This window comes from Stegostoma tigrinum, chromosome 45 (genome assembly GCF_030684315.1).
Source record: "Stegostoma tigrinum isolate sSteTig4 chromosome 45, sSteTig4.hap1, whole genome shotgun sequence".
In the NCBI taxonomy this organism is placed as follows: Eukaryota; Metazoa; Chordata; class Chondrichthyes; order Orectolobiformes; family Stegostomatidae; genus Stegostoma; species Stegostoma tigrinum.
The window spans coordinates 7,105,145-7,122,577 of NC_081398.1; positions in this window are offsets into that span (position 1 = coordinate 7,105,145).

Consider the following 17,433-nt stretch of genomic DNA (forward strand, 5'->3'; position numbering starts at 1 on the left):
TTTCATCTCTACCTCAGCTTTGAAGGATTTAACCTTCATTATTCTCCAGGAGAAGGAATTCCCAATGCTGAAGTAAGCCACTGTCAAGGCCCTTAAGAATCCGATATATTTCAATGAGACCCCCTCTCGTTCTTCTAAACTCCAGTGAGTAGAGACCCAACCTGTTTAGCCTTTGTTCCAAAGACAATCCTTCCAACCCTAGTGAGCATTCTCTGAACAACCCAATGAAACAATATTATTCCGTAAATAAGGGGACCAAAACAGCTCACTGTACCCCAGATGTGGTCTCACCAGCACCTTGTACAGTTGCAGTAAGACTTCTGCACTCTCATACTCCAACCCCCTTAAAATAGGCGCTAACACTCTATTAGCCTTCCTGACTCCTTGTGTGTTGGCCCTCTGTGTTTTGTATGCAAGTCGCCCCAGATCCCTTTGTGTTGCAGCTTTCTGCAGTTTCTCTTTATATAAATAAGGCTCTGTTCTTCCCAAATAGGGGCGGCACGGAAGCTCACTGGTTAGCACTACTGCCTCATAGGACCCAGGTTTGATCCTGCCCTTGGGCGACTGCCTGCGTGGAGTTTGCGCGTTCTCCCTGTTTCTGTGAGGGTTTCCGCGAGGTGCTCCAGTTTCCCACAGTCCAACGATACGCAAGTTAAGGTGGATTGGCCATGTTAAGTTACCCCATAGTGTTCAGGGATGTGCAGGCTAGGTGGGTTAACCATGGGAAATGTTGGATTACAGGGTGGGGTGAGTCTGGTTGGGATGCTGTTTGGAGGATTGGTGTGGGCTCAATGGGCTGAATGGCCTTCTTCCATATTGTAGGGATTCCATAAATGCCCAGAGGGTGGTTAAGAGCCAACTGCTTTGGCCATGGGTCCACAGTCACATGTAGGCCAGATCAGTTAGGTTTCCCTTCCAAAAGGGGCATTAGCGAAACAGATGGGGTTTAAAACTACTTACAGACTCATCATTAGGACCATTTTATTCCGAATTTTTAACCATTTGTCCTGGTGGGATTCGTATCCCAGAACTTCACCTGGGAGCTCTAGTCTAGTGACATCACCACCTGTCACCTTGAATGAGCCCTTTGCATGGAGGGGCTTACTCAACCCTGTTGGCTGTGGGTCTGCTGTCACTTGTAAGCCAGACCAGGTAAAGACGGCAGATTTCCTTCGCTGAAAGCTGCAAATGAATCAGACTGTGCTTTTTAAACAGCAAATGTGGCCAAATCTAGCTCTCAATCATGGATTTTACTCGTATGAAATTGAATTCCGTCTCAGTAGTGGGGCTTGAATTGATGTATCCCTGGCCTTCTGAATTATTAGCATTACCATGGTGCCACTGTGAGACCTCTGCTGTTGTGTATTATACTTGATGGTAATCAAAGACCCCATCCATCCCAATTATACTCTCTTCCACCCTCTTCCATCAGGCAGAAGATACAAAACTTTGAAGACATTTATCAACTGATTCAAGAACAGCTTTTTCCCCGCTGTTATCAGACTTCTGAATGGCCCTCTCATATATTAGAGTTGGTCTTTCTCTGCATCTTCTCTGTAGCTGTAACACTATATTCTGCTTTCTGTTCTATTACCCTGATGCACTTATGTAAGGTATGGTCTGCCCGGATTTCACACAAAACAATACTTTTCACTGTATCTTGGTGCATGTGACAATAATAAATCAAATCAAATCAAACCATTGTGCAGGGCATTTATTTTTGTGAACTTATCGAGAGCTTTAGCACCAATTCTGAACACTGTCCGTCAGTCAAAAGTCACTAATTCATCTATTCAGTCTGAAAATCAATTACTTGTCTTCACTTGTTGTTCTTTCACCTACAGAATGGGCAATGATTGTTTTTAATTACGAATTTAATTATCATGTATTACTCCTTAGCTCCAGTTGCCCTGACTCTCATTCCCTGCCGGCATTTCTGTCTCTCCTGCTTCTGACTGTGACAATTCTCTGAAACCAATGAACCTTTCCCAAACTATGGGGAAAGATACCCTTCGGTGAGCCCAGCAGCAGCATGTCAAATGGCTTCCAGCCTCTCCTGAGAGAGAAACACCATCACTGGACATTAACACACAGTCCCTACACGTTTAATACTAACTTTAGCTCAGACAGCTGCCAGCGCTGTTCAATTCATTCACATCCATTGGAACGGTCATTTCACTTCCCTGGTTATTTCAGTCAACAGCTTGATGAATAAATTGATTAATGTTTCTGATTGAATGTCACCTCATTCCATCTGCTTCCCCTGTTCCATGGGATCTCCTTTCCTATTGCTCCCACCCACTAATCATTCCAAATACTGTCACCATTTACTTCTACTGGGGCTCCCACCTGAAGCTCCCTTCTGTTGTTATTCACTATTACTCCCTCCTATCACCCTCCTACTGCTCCCTCATATTGCACCCTACTTTCTACTAGCTAAACACTCCCAGGACAGGGACAGCATGGGGTTAGAGACAGATTAAAGTTCCCTCTATGCTGAGCTCTATCAAACACTGTCAGGACAGGGACAGCATGGGATTAGATCCAGTGTAAATGTCCCTCTACATCATCCCATATCAAAAGGTCCCAGGTCAGGAACAGCATGGGGTTAGGGGCAGAATCATCCTCTACAGTGTGCCGCCCCCCACCACCATCAAACATTCCCAGGTTAGGGACAGCATGGGGTTAGAAACAGAATGAAGTACCCTCAATGTTGCACCTGCTTGGACTGGGTCAGAACAGCATTAGATACAGATTAAAACTCTCTCTACAACATGCCCATCAAACACTCCCAGGGCAGGGACACAACAGGGTTAGATACAGAGTAAAGCTCCCTCTACAACATCCCCATCAAACTCTCCCAGGGCAGGGGCAGCACAGGGTTAGATACAGAGTACACGTTCCTCTACAGCATACTGTCTGTACATCAGGGGCACAGAAGCTTCTGGGCTGAGGTGCTCCCTCAATCACTCAGGATTAGAGATGGACCCCATAGCTTCAGACAGAGAGAAAGAAGAGGTGGTAGACAGCGGGAGAGAGGAAGGGAGAGTGAGAGAGGAAGGGAGAGTGGGAGAGGAAGGGAGAGACAGAAGTGGAGAGAGACAGAGGGAGAGAGGAAAGGAGAGGGAGAGAGAGCGAGACAGAGGAAGAGGGAGCGATGAAAAGAGAGACAGGCAGAATTTGAGACAGGCTGAGAGATTGGGTCAAGGAAGGGAGGGAGAGAGGAAGTGGTGGGGAGAAAGGTGTTCAGAGAGAGGGAGGGAGGGAAGGGGGAACAGAGTGGGAGAGAAAGAGAGAGGGAGACAGTGGGAGAGATAAATGGAGAGAGGGTGAGAGAGCAAGAGAAAGATAGAGAGAGGGAGGGGGGCAGAAGGAGAAAGAGACAGAGACAAGGAGGGAGAGAGAGCAGGAGTGGTGGTGGCAGAGAGGGAGTGAGGGAATGAGAGAGAGAGCCACAGAGAGGGGAAGGGAGGGACAGAGAGAAAGGGTGGGACAGTGAGATAGTTGCAGAGACAAAGAGAGAGGGGGAGGAATGGAGAGAGAGAGAGACAAGGATGGAGAAAGAGCAGGGGTAGTGGCAGCAGAGAGGGAGTGAGGGAATGAGAGAGAGAGCCACAGAAAGGGGGAAGGAGAGACAGAGATAGATACACAGAGATAGATACAGAGAGAGAGAGAGAGAGAGTGAAAGACAAAAGGAAAGAAAGTGACAGGAAGCGATAGTGAAAGAATGAGAAAAGGGGGCAGATACAGAGCAAGACATAGAGACAGAAAAGAGCAACTCGGCTGGGGGGAGGGATCCAGCTAAAGGTATAATGGAGTCCTGGGGGGTCTCTCTCTCCCTTCTTCCTACCCTCTCCCTTTCTCCCCTCTCTCCCATTCTTTCTCCATCTATTCCCCCTTTCTCTCTCTCTTCCTTGATTGAACCTCCTTTCGGCCTTCTCTCTCCTCGCTGAGAACACTCTCCACTCTTATCTTCACCCTCATCCCTTGAGCCATCCTGGTGAATCTCTTCCACACTCCACTGAACACTTTCAGGTCCTTGCTGAAGGTTGGTGCCCTGGAACTGGAAGGGGTGCTCCCCCTGAGGCTGGCCTGTTGGATTTAAACAAGATGAAGGAACCTCCTGACATAGAGGCGGCGCGGTGGCTCAGTGGTTAGCCCTGCAGCCTCACAGCGTCAGGGGCCTGGGTTCGATTCGAGCCTCGGGCGACTGTCTGTGCGGAGTTTGCATGTTCTCCCCGTGTCTGCGTGGGTTTCCTCTGGGTGCTCCGGTTTCCTCCCACAGACAAAAGATGTGCAGGTTAGGGTGGATTGGCCGTGCTAAAGTGCCTGTAGTGTGCAAGGGTGTGTGGGTTACAGGGGGATAGGTCTGGGTGGGATGCTTCGAGGGGTGGTATGGACTTGTTGGGCCAAAGGGCCTGTTTCCATACTGTAGGGAATCTAATCTAATCTCATACGTAACCTCTGACTGAAGCCTCTCATGTTGCTCTTAGCCAGATTTCTAAATGCATTCTGCCACCTAGTGGCTCCATTTGGAAGCCAATCCCCTCCAAATCTGTGCCAGGGCAGAGCAGTGTAAAACGTTATGAGACAAAAGTCCCCAATGTTTTGTATTACAATCGCTGGCCCCTCATTCACTCCATACACCAGGCCTCTCCCTCCCCCCAGCAACCCGAAAACAAACATTATCCATTAATGACCTGGATGAGGGAGTTGAGAGCATCGTTGCTAAGTTTGCAGATGGCACGAAGATTGGTGGAGGGACATGCAGTGTTGAGGAGGTGGAAGACTGCAGAAGGACTTGGACAGTCTAGGAGGGTGGGGAGAGAAGCAGCAGATGGAATACAATGTGGAAAAGTGTGAAGTTATGCACTTGGTGGGAATAATAGAAGCATAGATTATTTCCTAAATGGGGAACGGCTTCAAGAATCTGAAGCACAAAGGGATTTGGGAGTTCCAGATTCTCTTAAGTTTAACACGCAGGTTCAGTTGGCACTTAGGAAGGCAAATGGCATGTCAGCATTCATTTTGAGAGGGCTAGAATACAAGAGCACTGCTGAGGTTCTGGTTGGACCATATTTGGAGTATCGTGGATAACAAAGTGTGGAGCTGGATGAACACAGCAGGCCAAGCAGCATCTCAGGAGCACAAAAGCTGACGTTTCGGGCCTAGACCCTTTATCAGAGAGGGGGATGGGGAGAGGGAACTGGAATAAATAGGGAGAGAGGGGGAGGCGGACCGAAGATGGAGAGAAAAGAAGATAGGTGGAGAGGAGAGTATAGTGGGGAGGTAGGGAGGGGATAGGTCAGTCCAGGAAAGACGGACAGGTCAAGGAGGTGGGGTGAGGTTAGTAGGTAGGAAATGGAGGTGTGGCTTGAGGTGGGAGGAAGGAATGGGTGAGAGGAAGGACAGGTTAGGGAGGCAGAGACAGCCTGGGCTGGTTTTGGGATGCAGTGGGGGAAGGGGAGATTTTGAAGCTGGTGAAGTCCACATTGATACCATTGGGCTGCAGTGTTCCCAAGCGGAATATGACTTGCTGTTCCTGCAACCTTCGGGTGGCATCATTGTGGCACTGCAGGAGGCCCATGATGGACACGTCATCTAAAGAATGGGAGGGGGAGTGGAAATGGTTCGTGACTGGGAGGTGCAGTTGTTTGCTGCGAACCGAGCAGAGGTGTTCTTCAAAGCAGTCCCCAAGCCTCCATTTGGTTTCCCCAATGTAGAGGAAGCCACACCGGGTACAGTGGATGCAGTATACCACATTGGCAGATGTGCAGGTGAACCTCTGCTTAATATGGAAAGTCACCTTGGGGCCTGGGATGGGGGTGAGGGAGGAGGTGTGGGGGCAAGTGTAGCATTTCCTGCAGTTGCAGGGGAAGGTGCCGGGAGTGGTGGGGTTGGAGGGGAGTGTGAAGCGAACAAGGGAGTCGCAGAGAGAGTGGTCTCTCCGGAAAGCAGACAGGGGTGGGGATGGAAAAATGTCTTGGGTGGTGGAGTCGGAGGATGGCGGAAGTGTCGAAGGATGATGCGTTGCATCCGGAGGTTGGTGGGGTGGTATGTGAGAACGAGGGGAATCCTCTGGGGGCGGTTGTGGCAGGGGCAGGGCGTGAGGGATGTGTTGCGGGAAATGCGGGAGACACGGTCAAGGGCGTTCTCAACCACTGTGGGGGGGCGAAATTGCAGTCCTTGAAGAACGTGGACATCTGGGATGTGCGGGAGTGGAATGCCTCGTCCTGGGAGCAGATGCGGCAGAGGCGGAGGAATTGGGAATAGGGGATGGAAATTTTGCAGGAGGGTGGGTGGGAGGAGGTGTATTCTAGGTAGCTGTGGGAGTCAGTGGGCTTGAAATGGACATCGGTTTCTAGCTGGTTGCCTGTGATGGAGACTGAGAGGTCCAGGAAGGTGAGGGATGTGTTGGAGATGGCCCAGGTGAACTTGAGGTTGGGGTGGAAGGTGTTGGCAAAGTGGATGAACTGTTCGAGCTCCTCTGGGGAGCAAGAGGCGGCGCTGATACAGTCATCAATGTAACGGAGGAAGAGGTGGGGTTTGGGGCCTGTGTAGGTGCGGAAGAGGGACTGTTCCACGTAACCTACAAAGAGGCAGGCATAGCTGGGGCCCATGCGGGTGCCCATGGCCACCCCCTTAGTCTGTAGGAAGTGGGAGGAATCGAAAGAGAAGTTGTTGAGGGTGAGGATGAGTTCAGCTATGCGGATGAGGGTGTCGGCGGAGGAGGACTGGTCAGGCCTGCTGGACAGGAAGAAGCGGAGGGCCTTGAGGCCATCTGTATGAGGAATACAGGTGTATAGGGACTGGACGCATGGTGAAAATGAGGTGTTGGTGGCCTGGGAATTGGATGTCCTGGAGGAGGTGGAGGGCGTGGGTGGTGTCACGGACATAGGTAGGGAGTTCCTGGACCAAAGGGGAGAAAATGGAGTCCAGATAGGTGGAGATGAGTTCGGTGGGGCAGGAGCAGGCTGAGAAGATGGGTCGACCAGGGCAGGCAGGTTTGTGGATTTTGGGGAGGAGATAGAAACAGGCCGTGCGGGGTTGGGGAACAATGAGGTTGGAGGCTGTGGGTGGGAGGTCCCCTGAGGTGATGAGGTCATGAATGGCGTTGGAGATGATGGTTTGGTGCTCGGGTGTGGGGTCATGATCGAGGGGGCGGTAGGAGGTGGTGTCAGAGAGTTGGCGTCTGGCCTCGGCGATGTAGAGGTCAGTGCGCCGTACTACCACTGCGCCACCCTTGTCTGCGGGTTTGATGGTGAGGTTGGGGTTGGAGCGGAGGGCTGCCCATTCTGCGGGGGAGAGGTTGGAGTGGGTGAGAGGGGTGGAGAGGTTGAGGCGGTTAATGTCTCGACGGCAGTTGGAGATAAAGAGGTTGAAGGAGGGTAGGAGGCCTGGGGGTGGTGTCCAAGAAGAGCACTTTCTTCCCCTCCCCCCACTGCATCATAAAACCAGCCCAGCTCATCCCCTCACCCCACTGCATCCGAAACTCATCCCAGTCTATCTCTGCTTCCCTAACCTGTTCTTCCGCTCACACATCCCTTCCTCCCACCTCAAGCCGCACCTCCATTTCCTACCTACCACCTCATCCCACCTCCTTGACCTGTCCATCTCCCCTGGACTGACCTATCCCCTCCCTACCTCCTCACCTATACTCTCCTCTCTACATATCTTGTTTTCTCTCCATCTTCTGTCTGCCTCCCCCTCTCTCCCTATTTATTCCAGTTCCCTCCCTCCATCCCTCTCTCTGATGAAGGGTCTAGGCCCAAAATGTCAGCTTTTGTGCTCCTGAGATGCTGCTTGGCCTACTGTGTTCATCCAGACCCACATTTTGTTATCTTGGATTCTCCAGCATCTGCAGTTCCCATCATCACACGTCAATCCAGGTTATTGTTGCTGTGATAATAAAGTGTGGAGCTGGATGAACACAGCAGGCCAAGCAGCATCTCAGGAGCACAAAAGCTGATGTTTCGGGCCTAGGCCCTTCATCAGAGAGGGGGATGGGGTGAGGGTTCTGGAATAAATAGGGAGAGAGGGGGAGGCGGACCGAAGATGGAGAGAAAAGAAGATAGGTGGAGAGTAGAGTATAGGTGGGGAGGTAAGGAGGGGATAGGTCAGTCCAGGGAAGATGGACAGGTCAAGGAGGTGGGATGAGGTTAGTAGGTAGGAAATGGAGGTGTGGCTTAGGGTGGGAGGAAGGGATGGGTGAGAGGAAGAACAGGTTAGGGAGACAGAGACAGGCTGAGCTGGTTTTGGGATGCAGTGGGTGGAGGGGAAGAGCTGGGCTGGTTGTGTAATGCAGTGGGGGGAGGGGACGAACTGGGCTGGTTTTGGGATGCAGTGGGGCAAGGGGAGATTTTGAAACTGGTGAAGTCCACATTGATACCATTAGGCTGCAGGGTTCCCAAGCGGAATATGAGTTGCTGTTCCTGCAACCTTCGGGTGGCATCATTGTGGCACTGCAGGAGGCCCATGATGGACACGTCATCAAGAGAATGGGAGGGGGAGTGGAAATGGTTTGCGACTGGGAGGTGCAGTTGTTTATTATGAACCGAACGGAGGTGTTCTGTAAAGCGGTCCCCAAGCCTCCGCTTGGCTTCCCTAATGTAGAGGAAGCCACACCGGGTACAGTGGATGCAGTATACCACACTGGCAGATGTGCAGGTGAACCTCTGCTTAATACGGAAAGTCATCTTGGGGCCTGGGATAGGGGTGAGGGAGGAGGTGTGGGGGCAAGTGTAGCATTTCCTGCGGTTGCAGGGGAAGGTGCCGGGTGTGGTGGGGTTGGAGGGCAGTGTGGAGCGAACAAGGGAGTCACGGAGAGAGTGGTCTCTCCGGAAAGCAGACAGGGGTGGGGATGGAAAAATGTCTTCAGTGGTGGGGTCGGATTGTAGATGGCGGAAGTGTCAGAGGATGATGCGTTGTATCCGGAGGTTGGTGGGGTGGTGTGTGAGAACGAGGGGGATCCTCTTTGGGCAGTTGTGGCAGGGGCGGGGTGTGAGGGATGTGTTGTGGGAAATGCGGGAGACGCGGTCAAGGGCGTTCTCGACCACAGTGGGGGGAAAGTTGCGGTCCTTGAAGAACTGGGACATCTGGGATGTGCGGGAGTGGAATGTCTTATCGTGGGAGCAGTTGCGGTGGAGGCGGAGGAATTGGGAATAGGGGATGGAATTTTTGCAGGAGGGTAGGTGGGAGGAGGTGTATTCTAGGTAGCTGTGGGAGTCGGTGGGCTTGAAATGGACATCAGTTACAAGCTGGTTGCCTGAGATGGAGACTGAGAGATCCAGGAAGGTGAGGGATGTGCTGGAGATGGCCCGGGTGAACTGAAGGTTGGGGTGGAAGGTGTTGGTGAAGTGGATGAACTGTTCAAGCTTCTCTGGGGAGCAAGAGGCGGCGCCGATACAGTCATCAATGTAACGGAGGAAGAGGTGGGGTTTGGGGCCTGTGTAGGTGCGGAAGATGGACTGTTCCACGTAACCTACAAAGAGGCAGGCATAGCTGGGGCCCATGCGGGTGCCCTTGGCCACCCCCTTAGTCTGTAGGAAGTGGGAGGAATCGAAAGAGAAGTTGTTGAGGGTGAGGACGAGTTTGGCTCGGCCGATGAGGGTGTCGGTGGAGGGGGACTGGTCGGGCCTGCGGGACAGGAAGAAGCGGAGGGCCTTTAGGCCATCTGCATGCGGAATACAGATGTATGGGGACTGGATGTCCATGGTGAAAATGAGGTGTTGGGGGCCAGGGAATTGGAAGTTCTGGAGGAGATGGAGGGTGTGGGTGGTGTCACGGATGTAGGTAGGGAGTTCCTGGACCAAAGGGGAGAAAATGGAGTCCAGATAGTTGGAGATGAGTTCGGTGGGGCAGGAACAGACTGTCTTGGATTCTCCAGCATCTGCAGTTCCCATTATCACTTATTGTTGCTGAGACATGGGAGGGGGAGCCAGAGACGTTTTCTTTTGGCTGCTCCAGCAGGTGGCAGCAGTTTACAACATCCAGGAGTTGGGTCCTTTGTTCCTTGGGGCATATCTCCACCTGGTGGCCATGAAATGTATGGCAGATATTCCGTTCCATTCACACATCTGGCGACACACTGGCCCCTCATAGCGTTCATGTATGGAGTGAACTTACACGGGAAGTGGCGAATGCCAGCACAATTGCAATGTTTCAGAGACATTGGGATAAATACACAAATAAGAAATGTTTGGAGGGACAAGGGCCAACAGTAGGTAGGTGGGAGAGATAACAGGAAATGCAAACAGGAACTCCATTTCCCCAGTGTGGAGAACGCCACACCGGGTACAGCGGATGCAGTATACCACATTGGCAGATGTGCAGGTGAACATCTGCTTGATGTGGAAAGTCTTCTTGCGGCCAGGGAGGGGGGTGAGGGAGGAGGTGTAGAGGCAGATGTCGCATTTCCTGTGGTTGCAGGAGAAGTGCCAGATGTGGTGGGGCTGGAGGGGAGGTGGGACTAGTTTAGTTAGGGAATGTGGTCAGACTGTTTCTGTTCTCTCTGACTCTACGACTGCACAGGTATGGTGAGAAACAAAGTAAAAGCAGAGAAATGGGACAAAATTAATTGTAAAAACTGGGCAGTATGGACAGGTTGGGCAAAAGGGCCTGTTTCCATGCAGTGAACCTGTATGACACAAAGAAACAGAGGCTGTTTAGGGGAGAAAAACAAATACAATGAAGTGTTCGAGATAACAAAGTGTCGGGCTGGAGGAACACCGCAGGCCAAGCAGCATCATAGGGGCAGGAAAGCTGATGTTTTGCGCCTAGACCCAAGGTCACCGCTGCTGCTGCTGGTGGTTGGGTTGGCGGTGGAGGGGTGGGGGGGTTCAGCAGCCATTTTGTGCACAGTAAGATCCCACAAGTCGTGAGACAGAAATGAATTGGCTTAAGGTGGTTCACTAGCTTCAAAATCTTCCCGCCCCCCTACTGCATCCCAAAACCAGCCCAGCTTGTCCCTGCCTCCCTAGCCTTTTCTTCCTCTCATCCATCCCCCCCCTCCCACCTCAAGCCGCACCTCCATTTTCCACCTACTAACTTCATGCCGCCCCCTTGACTTGTCCGTCTTCCCTGGACTGACCTGTCCCCTCCCTAACTCCGCACCTACACTCACCTTTACTGGCTCCATTCTTTACTTGCTCCATCCCTGCCTCTTTGAACTTGTCTGTCTCCTCTCTACCTATCTTCTCCTCTATCCATCTTCAATATGCCTCCCCCTCTCTCTCTATTTATTTCAGAACCCTTTTGCCATCCCCCATTTGTGATGAAGGGTCTAGGCCCGAAACATCAGCTTTCCTGCTCCTAAGATACTGCTTAGCCTGCTATGTTCATCCAGCTCAACACCTTGCATCTGCAGTTCCTATCTGGCTTTAGGTGCTGTTGGTTTTTGAAAGGGGTGAGGGTAGGCATTGGGAATGGGGGCATGGTAATCCTGACCCCGGGACTCCAGGGGGCACATTCCCCTCCCCACTCCTACTAGGACACAATTTTGAGGCTTCAATATTGTCACGTCCCCCTCAGCAGGAATTGTGGGAGCAGGGTAGGGGGGGAAATCGCACTGAGGGTGGGGTCCTGAAGAGGCGGCAGTCGCAGGGGAAGTTGACGGAGGGAATTAGTTTTAGAACATAGAACGATACAGCACAGAACAGGCCCTTTGGCCCTCGATGTTGCGCCGACCTGTGAACTCATCTAAGCCCCTCCCCTACACTATCCCATCATTATCCATATGCTTATCCAGGGACCGATTAAATGCCCCTAATGTGGCTGAGTTAACTACATTGGCAGGCAGGGGCGTTCCACGTCCTTACCACTCTCTGAGTAAAGAACCTGCCTCTGACATCTGTCTTAAATCTATCACCCCTCAATTTGTAGCTGTGCCCCCTCGTACAAGCTGAAGTCATCATCCTCGGAAAAAGACTCTCACTGTCCACTCTATCCAATCCTCTAATCATCTTAGTATGTCTCTATTAAATCCCCTCTTAGCCTCCTTCTCTCCAATGAGAGCAGACCCAAGTCCCTCAGCCTTTCTTCATAGGGCCTGCGTTACAGGCCAGGCAACATCCTGGTAAAGATAATAAAATGTGAGGCTGGATGAACACAGCAGGCCCAGCAGCATTCCAGGAGCACAAAAGCTGATGTTTCGGGCCCAGACCCTTCATCAGAGAGGGGGATGGGGTGAGGGTTCTGGAATAAATAGGGAGAGAGGGGGAGGCGGACCGAAGATGGAGAGAAAAGAAGATAGATGGAGAGGAGAGTATAGGTGGGGAGGTAGGGAGGGGATAGGTCAGTCCAGGGAAGACGGACAGGTCAAGGAGGTGGGATGAGGTTAGTAGGTAGGAGATAGAGGTGCGGCTTGGGGTGGGAGGAAGGGATGGGTGAGAGGAAGAACAGGTTAGGGAGGCAGAGACAGGTTGGGCTGGTTTTGGGATGCAGTGGGTGGAGGGGAAGAGCTGGGCTGGTTGTGTGGTGCAGTGGAGGGAGGGGACGAACTGGGCTGGTTTTGGGATGCAGTGGGGGAAGGGGAGATTTTGAAACTGGTGAAGTCCACATTGATACCATTGGGCTGCAGGGTTCTCAAACGGAATATGAGTTGCTGTTCCTGCAAACTTCGGGTGGCATCATTGTGGCACTGCAGGAGGCCCATGATGGACATGCCATCTAAAGAATGGGAGGGGGAGTTGAAATGGTTTGCGACTGGGAGGTGCAGTTGTTTATTGCGAACCGAGCGGAGGTGTTCTGCAAAGCGGTCCCCAAGCCTCCACTTGGTTTCCCCAATGTAGAGGAAGACACACCGGGTACAGTGGATGCAGTAAACCACATGTATAGGTGCAGGTGAACCTCTGCTTAATATGGAAAGTCATCTTGGGGCCGGGGATAGGGGTGAGGGAGGAGATGTGGGGGGAAGTGTAGCATTTGCTGCGGTTGAAGGGGAAGGTGCCGGGTGTGGTGGGGTTGGAGGGCAGTGTGGAGCGAACAAGGGAGTCACGGAGAGAGTGGTCTCTCCGGAAAGCAGACAAGGGTGGGAATGGAAAAATGTCTTGGTGGTGGGGTCGGATTGTAGATGGCGGAAGTGTCGGAGGATGATGCGTTGTATCTGGAGGTTGGTGGGGTGGTGTGTGAGAACAAGGGGGATCCTCTTTGGGCAGTTGTGGCGGGGGCGGGGTGTGAGGGATGTGTTGCGGGAAATGCGGGAGACGCGGTCAAGGGCGTTCTCGACCACTGTGGGGGGAAAGTTGCGGTCCTTGAAGAACTTGGACATCTGGGATGTGCGGGAGGGGAATGCCTCATCCTGGGAGCAGATGCGGCAGAGGCGGAGGAATTGGGAATAGGGGATGGAATTTTTGCAGGAGGGTGGGTGGGAGGAGGTGTATTCTAGGTAGCTGTGGGAGTCGGTGGGCTTGAAATGGACATCAGTTACAAGCTGGTTGCCTGAGATGGAGACTGAGAGGTCCAGGAAGGTGAGGGATGTGCTGGAGATGGCCCGGGTGAACTGAAGGTTGGGGTGGAAGGTGTTGGTGAAGTGGATGAACTGTTTGAGCTCCTCTGGGGAGCAAGAGGCGGCGCCGATACAGTCATCAATGTAACGGAGGAAGAGGTGGGGTTTGGGGCCTGTGTAGGTGCGGAAGAGGGACTGTTCCACGTAACCTACAAAGAGGCAGGCATAGCTGGGGCCCATGCGGGTCCCCATGGCCCACAGTGGTCGAGAATGCCCTTGACCGCGTCTCCCGCATTTCCCGCAACACATCCCTCACACCCCACCCCCGCCACAACCACCCAAAGACGATCCCCCTCGTTCTCACACACCACCCCACCAACCTCCGGATACAACGCATCATCCTCCGACACTTCCGCCATCTACAATCCAATCCCACCACCCAAGACATTTTTCCATCCCCACCCTTGTCTGCTTTCCAAAGAGACCACTCTCTCCATGACTGCCTTGTTCGCTCCACACTGCCCTCCAACCCCACCACACCCGGCACCTTCCCCTGCAACTGCAGGAAAAGCTACACTTGCCCCCACACCTCCTCCCTCGCCCCTATCCCAGGCCCCAAGATGACTTTCCATATTAAGCAGAGTTTCACCTGCACATCTGCCAATGTGGTATACTGCATCCACTGTACCCGGTGTGGCTTCCTCTACATTGGGGAAACCAAGCGGAGGCTTGGGGACCGCTTTGCAGAACACCTCCGCTCGGTTCGCAATAAACAACTGCACCTCCCAGTCGCAAAACATTTCCACTCCCCCTCCCATTCTTTAGATGACATGTCCATCATGGGCCTCCTACAGTGCCACAATGATGCCACCCGAAGGTTGCAGGAACAGTAACTCATATTCCACTTGGGAACCCTGCAGCCTAATGGTATCAATGTGGACTTCACCAGCTTCAAAATCTCCCCTTCCCCCACCGCATCCCAAAACCAGCCCAGTTCGTCCCCTCCCTCCACTGCACCACACAACCAGCCCAGCTCTTCCCCTCCACCCACTGCATCCCAAAACCAGCCCAACCTGTCTCTGCCTCCCTAACCTGTTCTTCCTCTCACCCATCCCTTCCTCCCACCCCAAGCTGCACCTCCATCTCCTACCTAGAACATAGAACATAGAACATAGAACAGTACAGCACAGAACAGGCCCTTCAGCCTACTAACCTCATCCCACCTCCTTGACCTGTCCGTCTTCCCTGGACTGACCTATCCCCTCCCTACCTCCCCACCTATACTCTCCTCTCCATCTATCTTCTTTTCTCTCCATCTTCGGTCCGCCTCCCCCTCTCTCCCTATTTATTCCAGAACCCTCACCCCATCCCCCTCTCTGATGAAGGGTCTGGGCCCGAAACATCAGCTTTTGTGCTCCTGGGATGCTGCTGGGCCTGCTGTGTTCATCCAGCCTCACATTTTATTATCTTGGATTCTCCAGCATCTGCAGTTCCCACTATCACTGATACAACATCCTGGTACATCACCTCTGCACCTTTTCCAATGCTTCCACATCCTTCCTGTAATGGGGAGACCAGAACAGCACGCAATATTCCAAATGAGGCTGCACTAGCATTTTGTACAGTTGCAGCATGACACCACGGCTCCAGAACTCAATCCCCCTACCAATAAAACCTAACACACCGTAAGCCTTCTTAATAGCACTATCAACCTGGGTGGCAACTTTCAGGGATCTATGTACATGGACACCAAGATCCCTCTGCACATCCACACTACCAAGAATCTTCCCATTGACCCAATATTCTGCCTTCCTATTATTCTTCCCAAAGTGAATCACCTCACATTTATCCACATTGAACTCCATTTGCCACCTTTCAGCCCAATTCTGCAGTTTATCCAAGTCTCCCTGCAGCCTGCAACATTCTTCCACACTGTCCACCACTCCACCGACTTTAGTGTCATCTGCAAACTTACTAACCCATCCACCTATGCCTGCGTCCAAGTCATTTATAAAAATGACAAACAGCAGTGGTCCCAAAATAAATCCTTGAGGCACACCACTCGTGACATGACTCCAGGCTGAATATTTTCCATCAACCACCACTCGTTGCCTTCTTACAGAAAGCCAGTTTCTAATCCAAACTGCTAAATCTCCCTCAATCCCGTGCCTCTGTATTTTCTCCAATAGCCTATCATGTGGAACCTTATCAAAGGCTTTACTGAAGTCCCATGTACCCCACGTCAACTGCCCTACCCTCATGCACATGCTTCGTCACCTTCTCAAAAAACTCAATGAGGTTTGTGAGACACGACCTGCCCTTGACGAATCCATGGTGACTATCTCCAATCAAATTGTTTCTTGCTAGATGATTATAAATCTTATCTCTTATAATCCTTTCCAAAATTTTTCCTACAACAGACGTAAGGCTCACAGGTGTATAATTACCTGGGTCATCCCTACTGCCCTTCTTGAACAAGGGCGCAACATTTGCATTCTCCGGTCCTCTGGTACTAAACCTGTAGACAATGAGGACTTAAAGATCAAGGCCAAAGGCTCCGCCACCTCCTCCCTAGCTTCCCAGAGAATCCTTGGAAAAATCCCATCTGGCCCAGGGCATTTATCTACCTTCACACCTTATAGAATTGATAACCCCTCCTCCTTACTAACCTTAATCCTTTCAATTCTAATAACCCGTAACTCAATCATCTCCTCTACAATATCCTCCTTTTCCTGAGTGAAAACAGATGAGAAATGTTCATTTAGTACCTCTCCGATCTCCACAGCGTCCACACCCAACTGCCCACTTCTGTCTTTGACTGGCCTATTCCTACCCTAGTCATCCTCTTATTCCTCACATACCTATAGAAAGCTTTAGGGTTCTCCTTTATTCTACCTGCTAATGTCTGCTCATGTCCCCTCCTTGCTCTTCTTAACGCTCTCTTTAAATCCTTCCCAGCTAATCTGTAACTCTCCATCGCCTCATCTGAACCATCTCGTCTCAATGTCACATAAGCCTCCCTCTTCCGCTTAACAAGAGATACAATTTCTTTCGTAAACCACGGTTCCCTTACCTTATCGCTTCCTCCCTGCCTGACAGGGACATACCTATCAAGGACACACAATATCTGTTCCTTAAACCAGCTCCACATTTCAATTGGCCCCATCCCCTGCATTTTGCTACCCAATTCTATGCCTCGAAGTCTTGCCTAATGGCATTATAATTGCCCTTCCCCCATCTATAACTCTTGCCCTGTGGCATGTTCCTATCCCTTTCCATCGCTAAACTAAACATAACCAAATTATGGTCACTCTCTCCAAAGCGCTCACCTACCACTAAATCAAACACCGGCCTGGTTCATTACCAAGTCCCAGATCCAGTGTGGCCTCCCCTTTTGTCGGCCCTTCGACCTACTGAGTCAGGAAACCCTCCTGCACACATTGGACAAAAACTGATCCATCCGACATACTAGAGTTTTAGCATTTCCAGTCAATGTTAGGGGAGTTAAAGTCTCCCATTATGACCACCCAGTTCCTTTCACTCCTGCCCAGAATAGTTTTCCCGATCCTCTCCTCCACATCCCTGGAGTTTTGTGGAGGCCAATAAAAAACTCCCAGCAGTGTGGCCTCTCCTCTCCTGTTACTGACCTCAGCCCACACCACCTCAGTAGGCGAGTCCTTGTCAAAAGTTCTTTCAGCCGCCGTTATACTGTCCTTGTCTAACAAAGCCACACCTCCCCCTCTTTTACCATCTTCCCTGATCTTAATGAAAGATCTAAACCCTGGAACCTGCAACATCCATTCCTGACCCTGCTCTATCCATGTCTCCGAAATGGCCACAACATCAAAGTCCCAGGTACCTATCCATGCTGCAAGCTCACCTACCTTATTCCGGATACTCCTGGCGTTAAAATATGCACACTTCAATCCAGCTTGGTGTGATGGTGAAATCATGTCCATGTCCTCAGTACTCTCAGCCTCCTGTGTAGT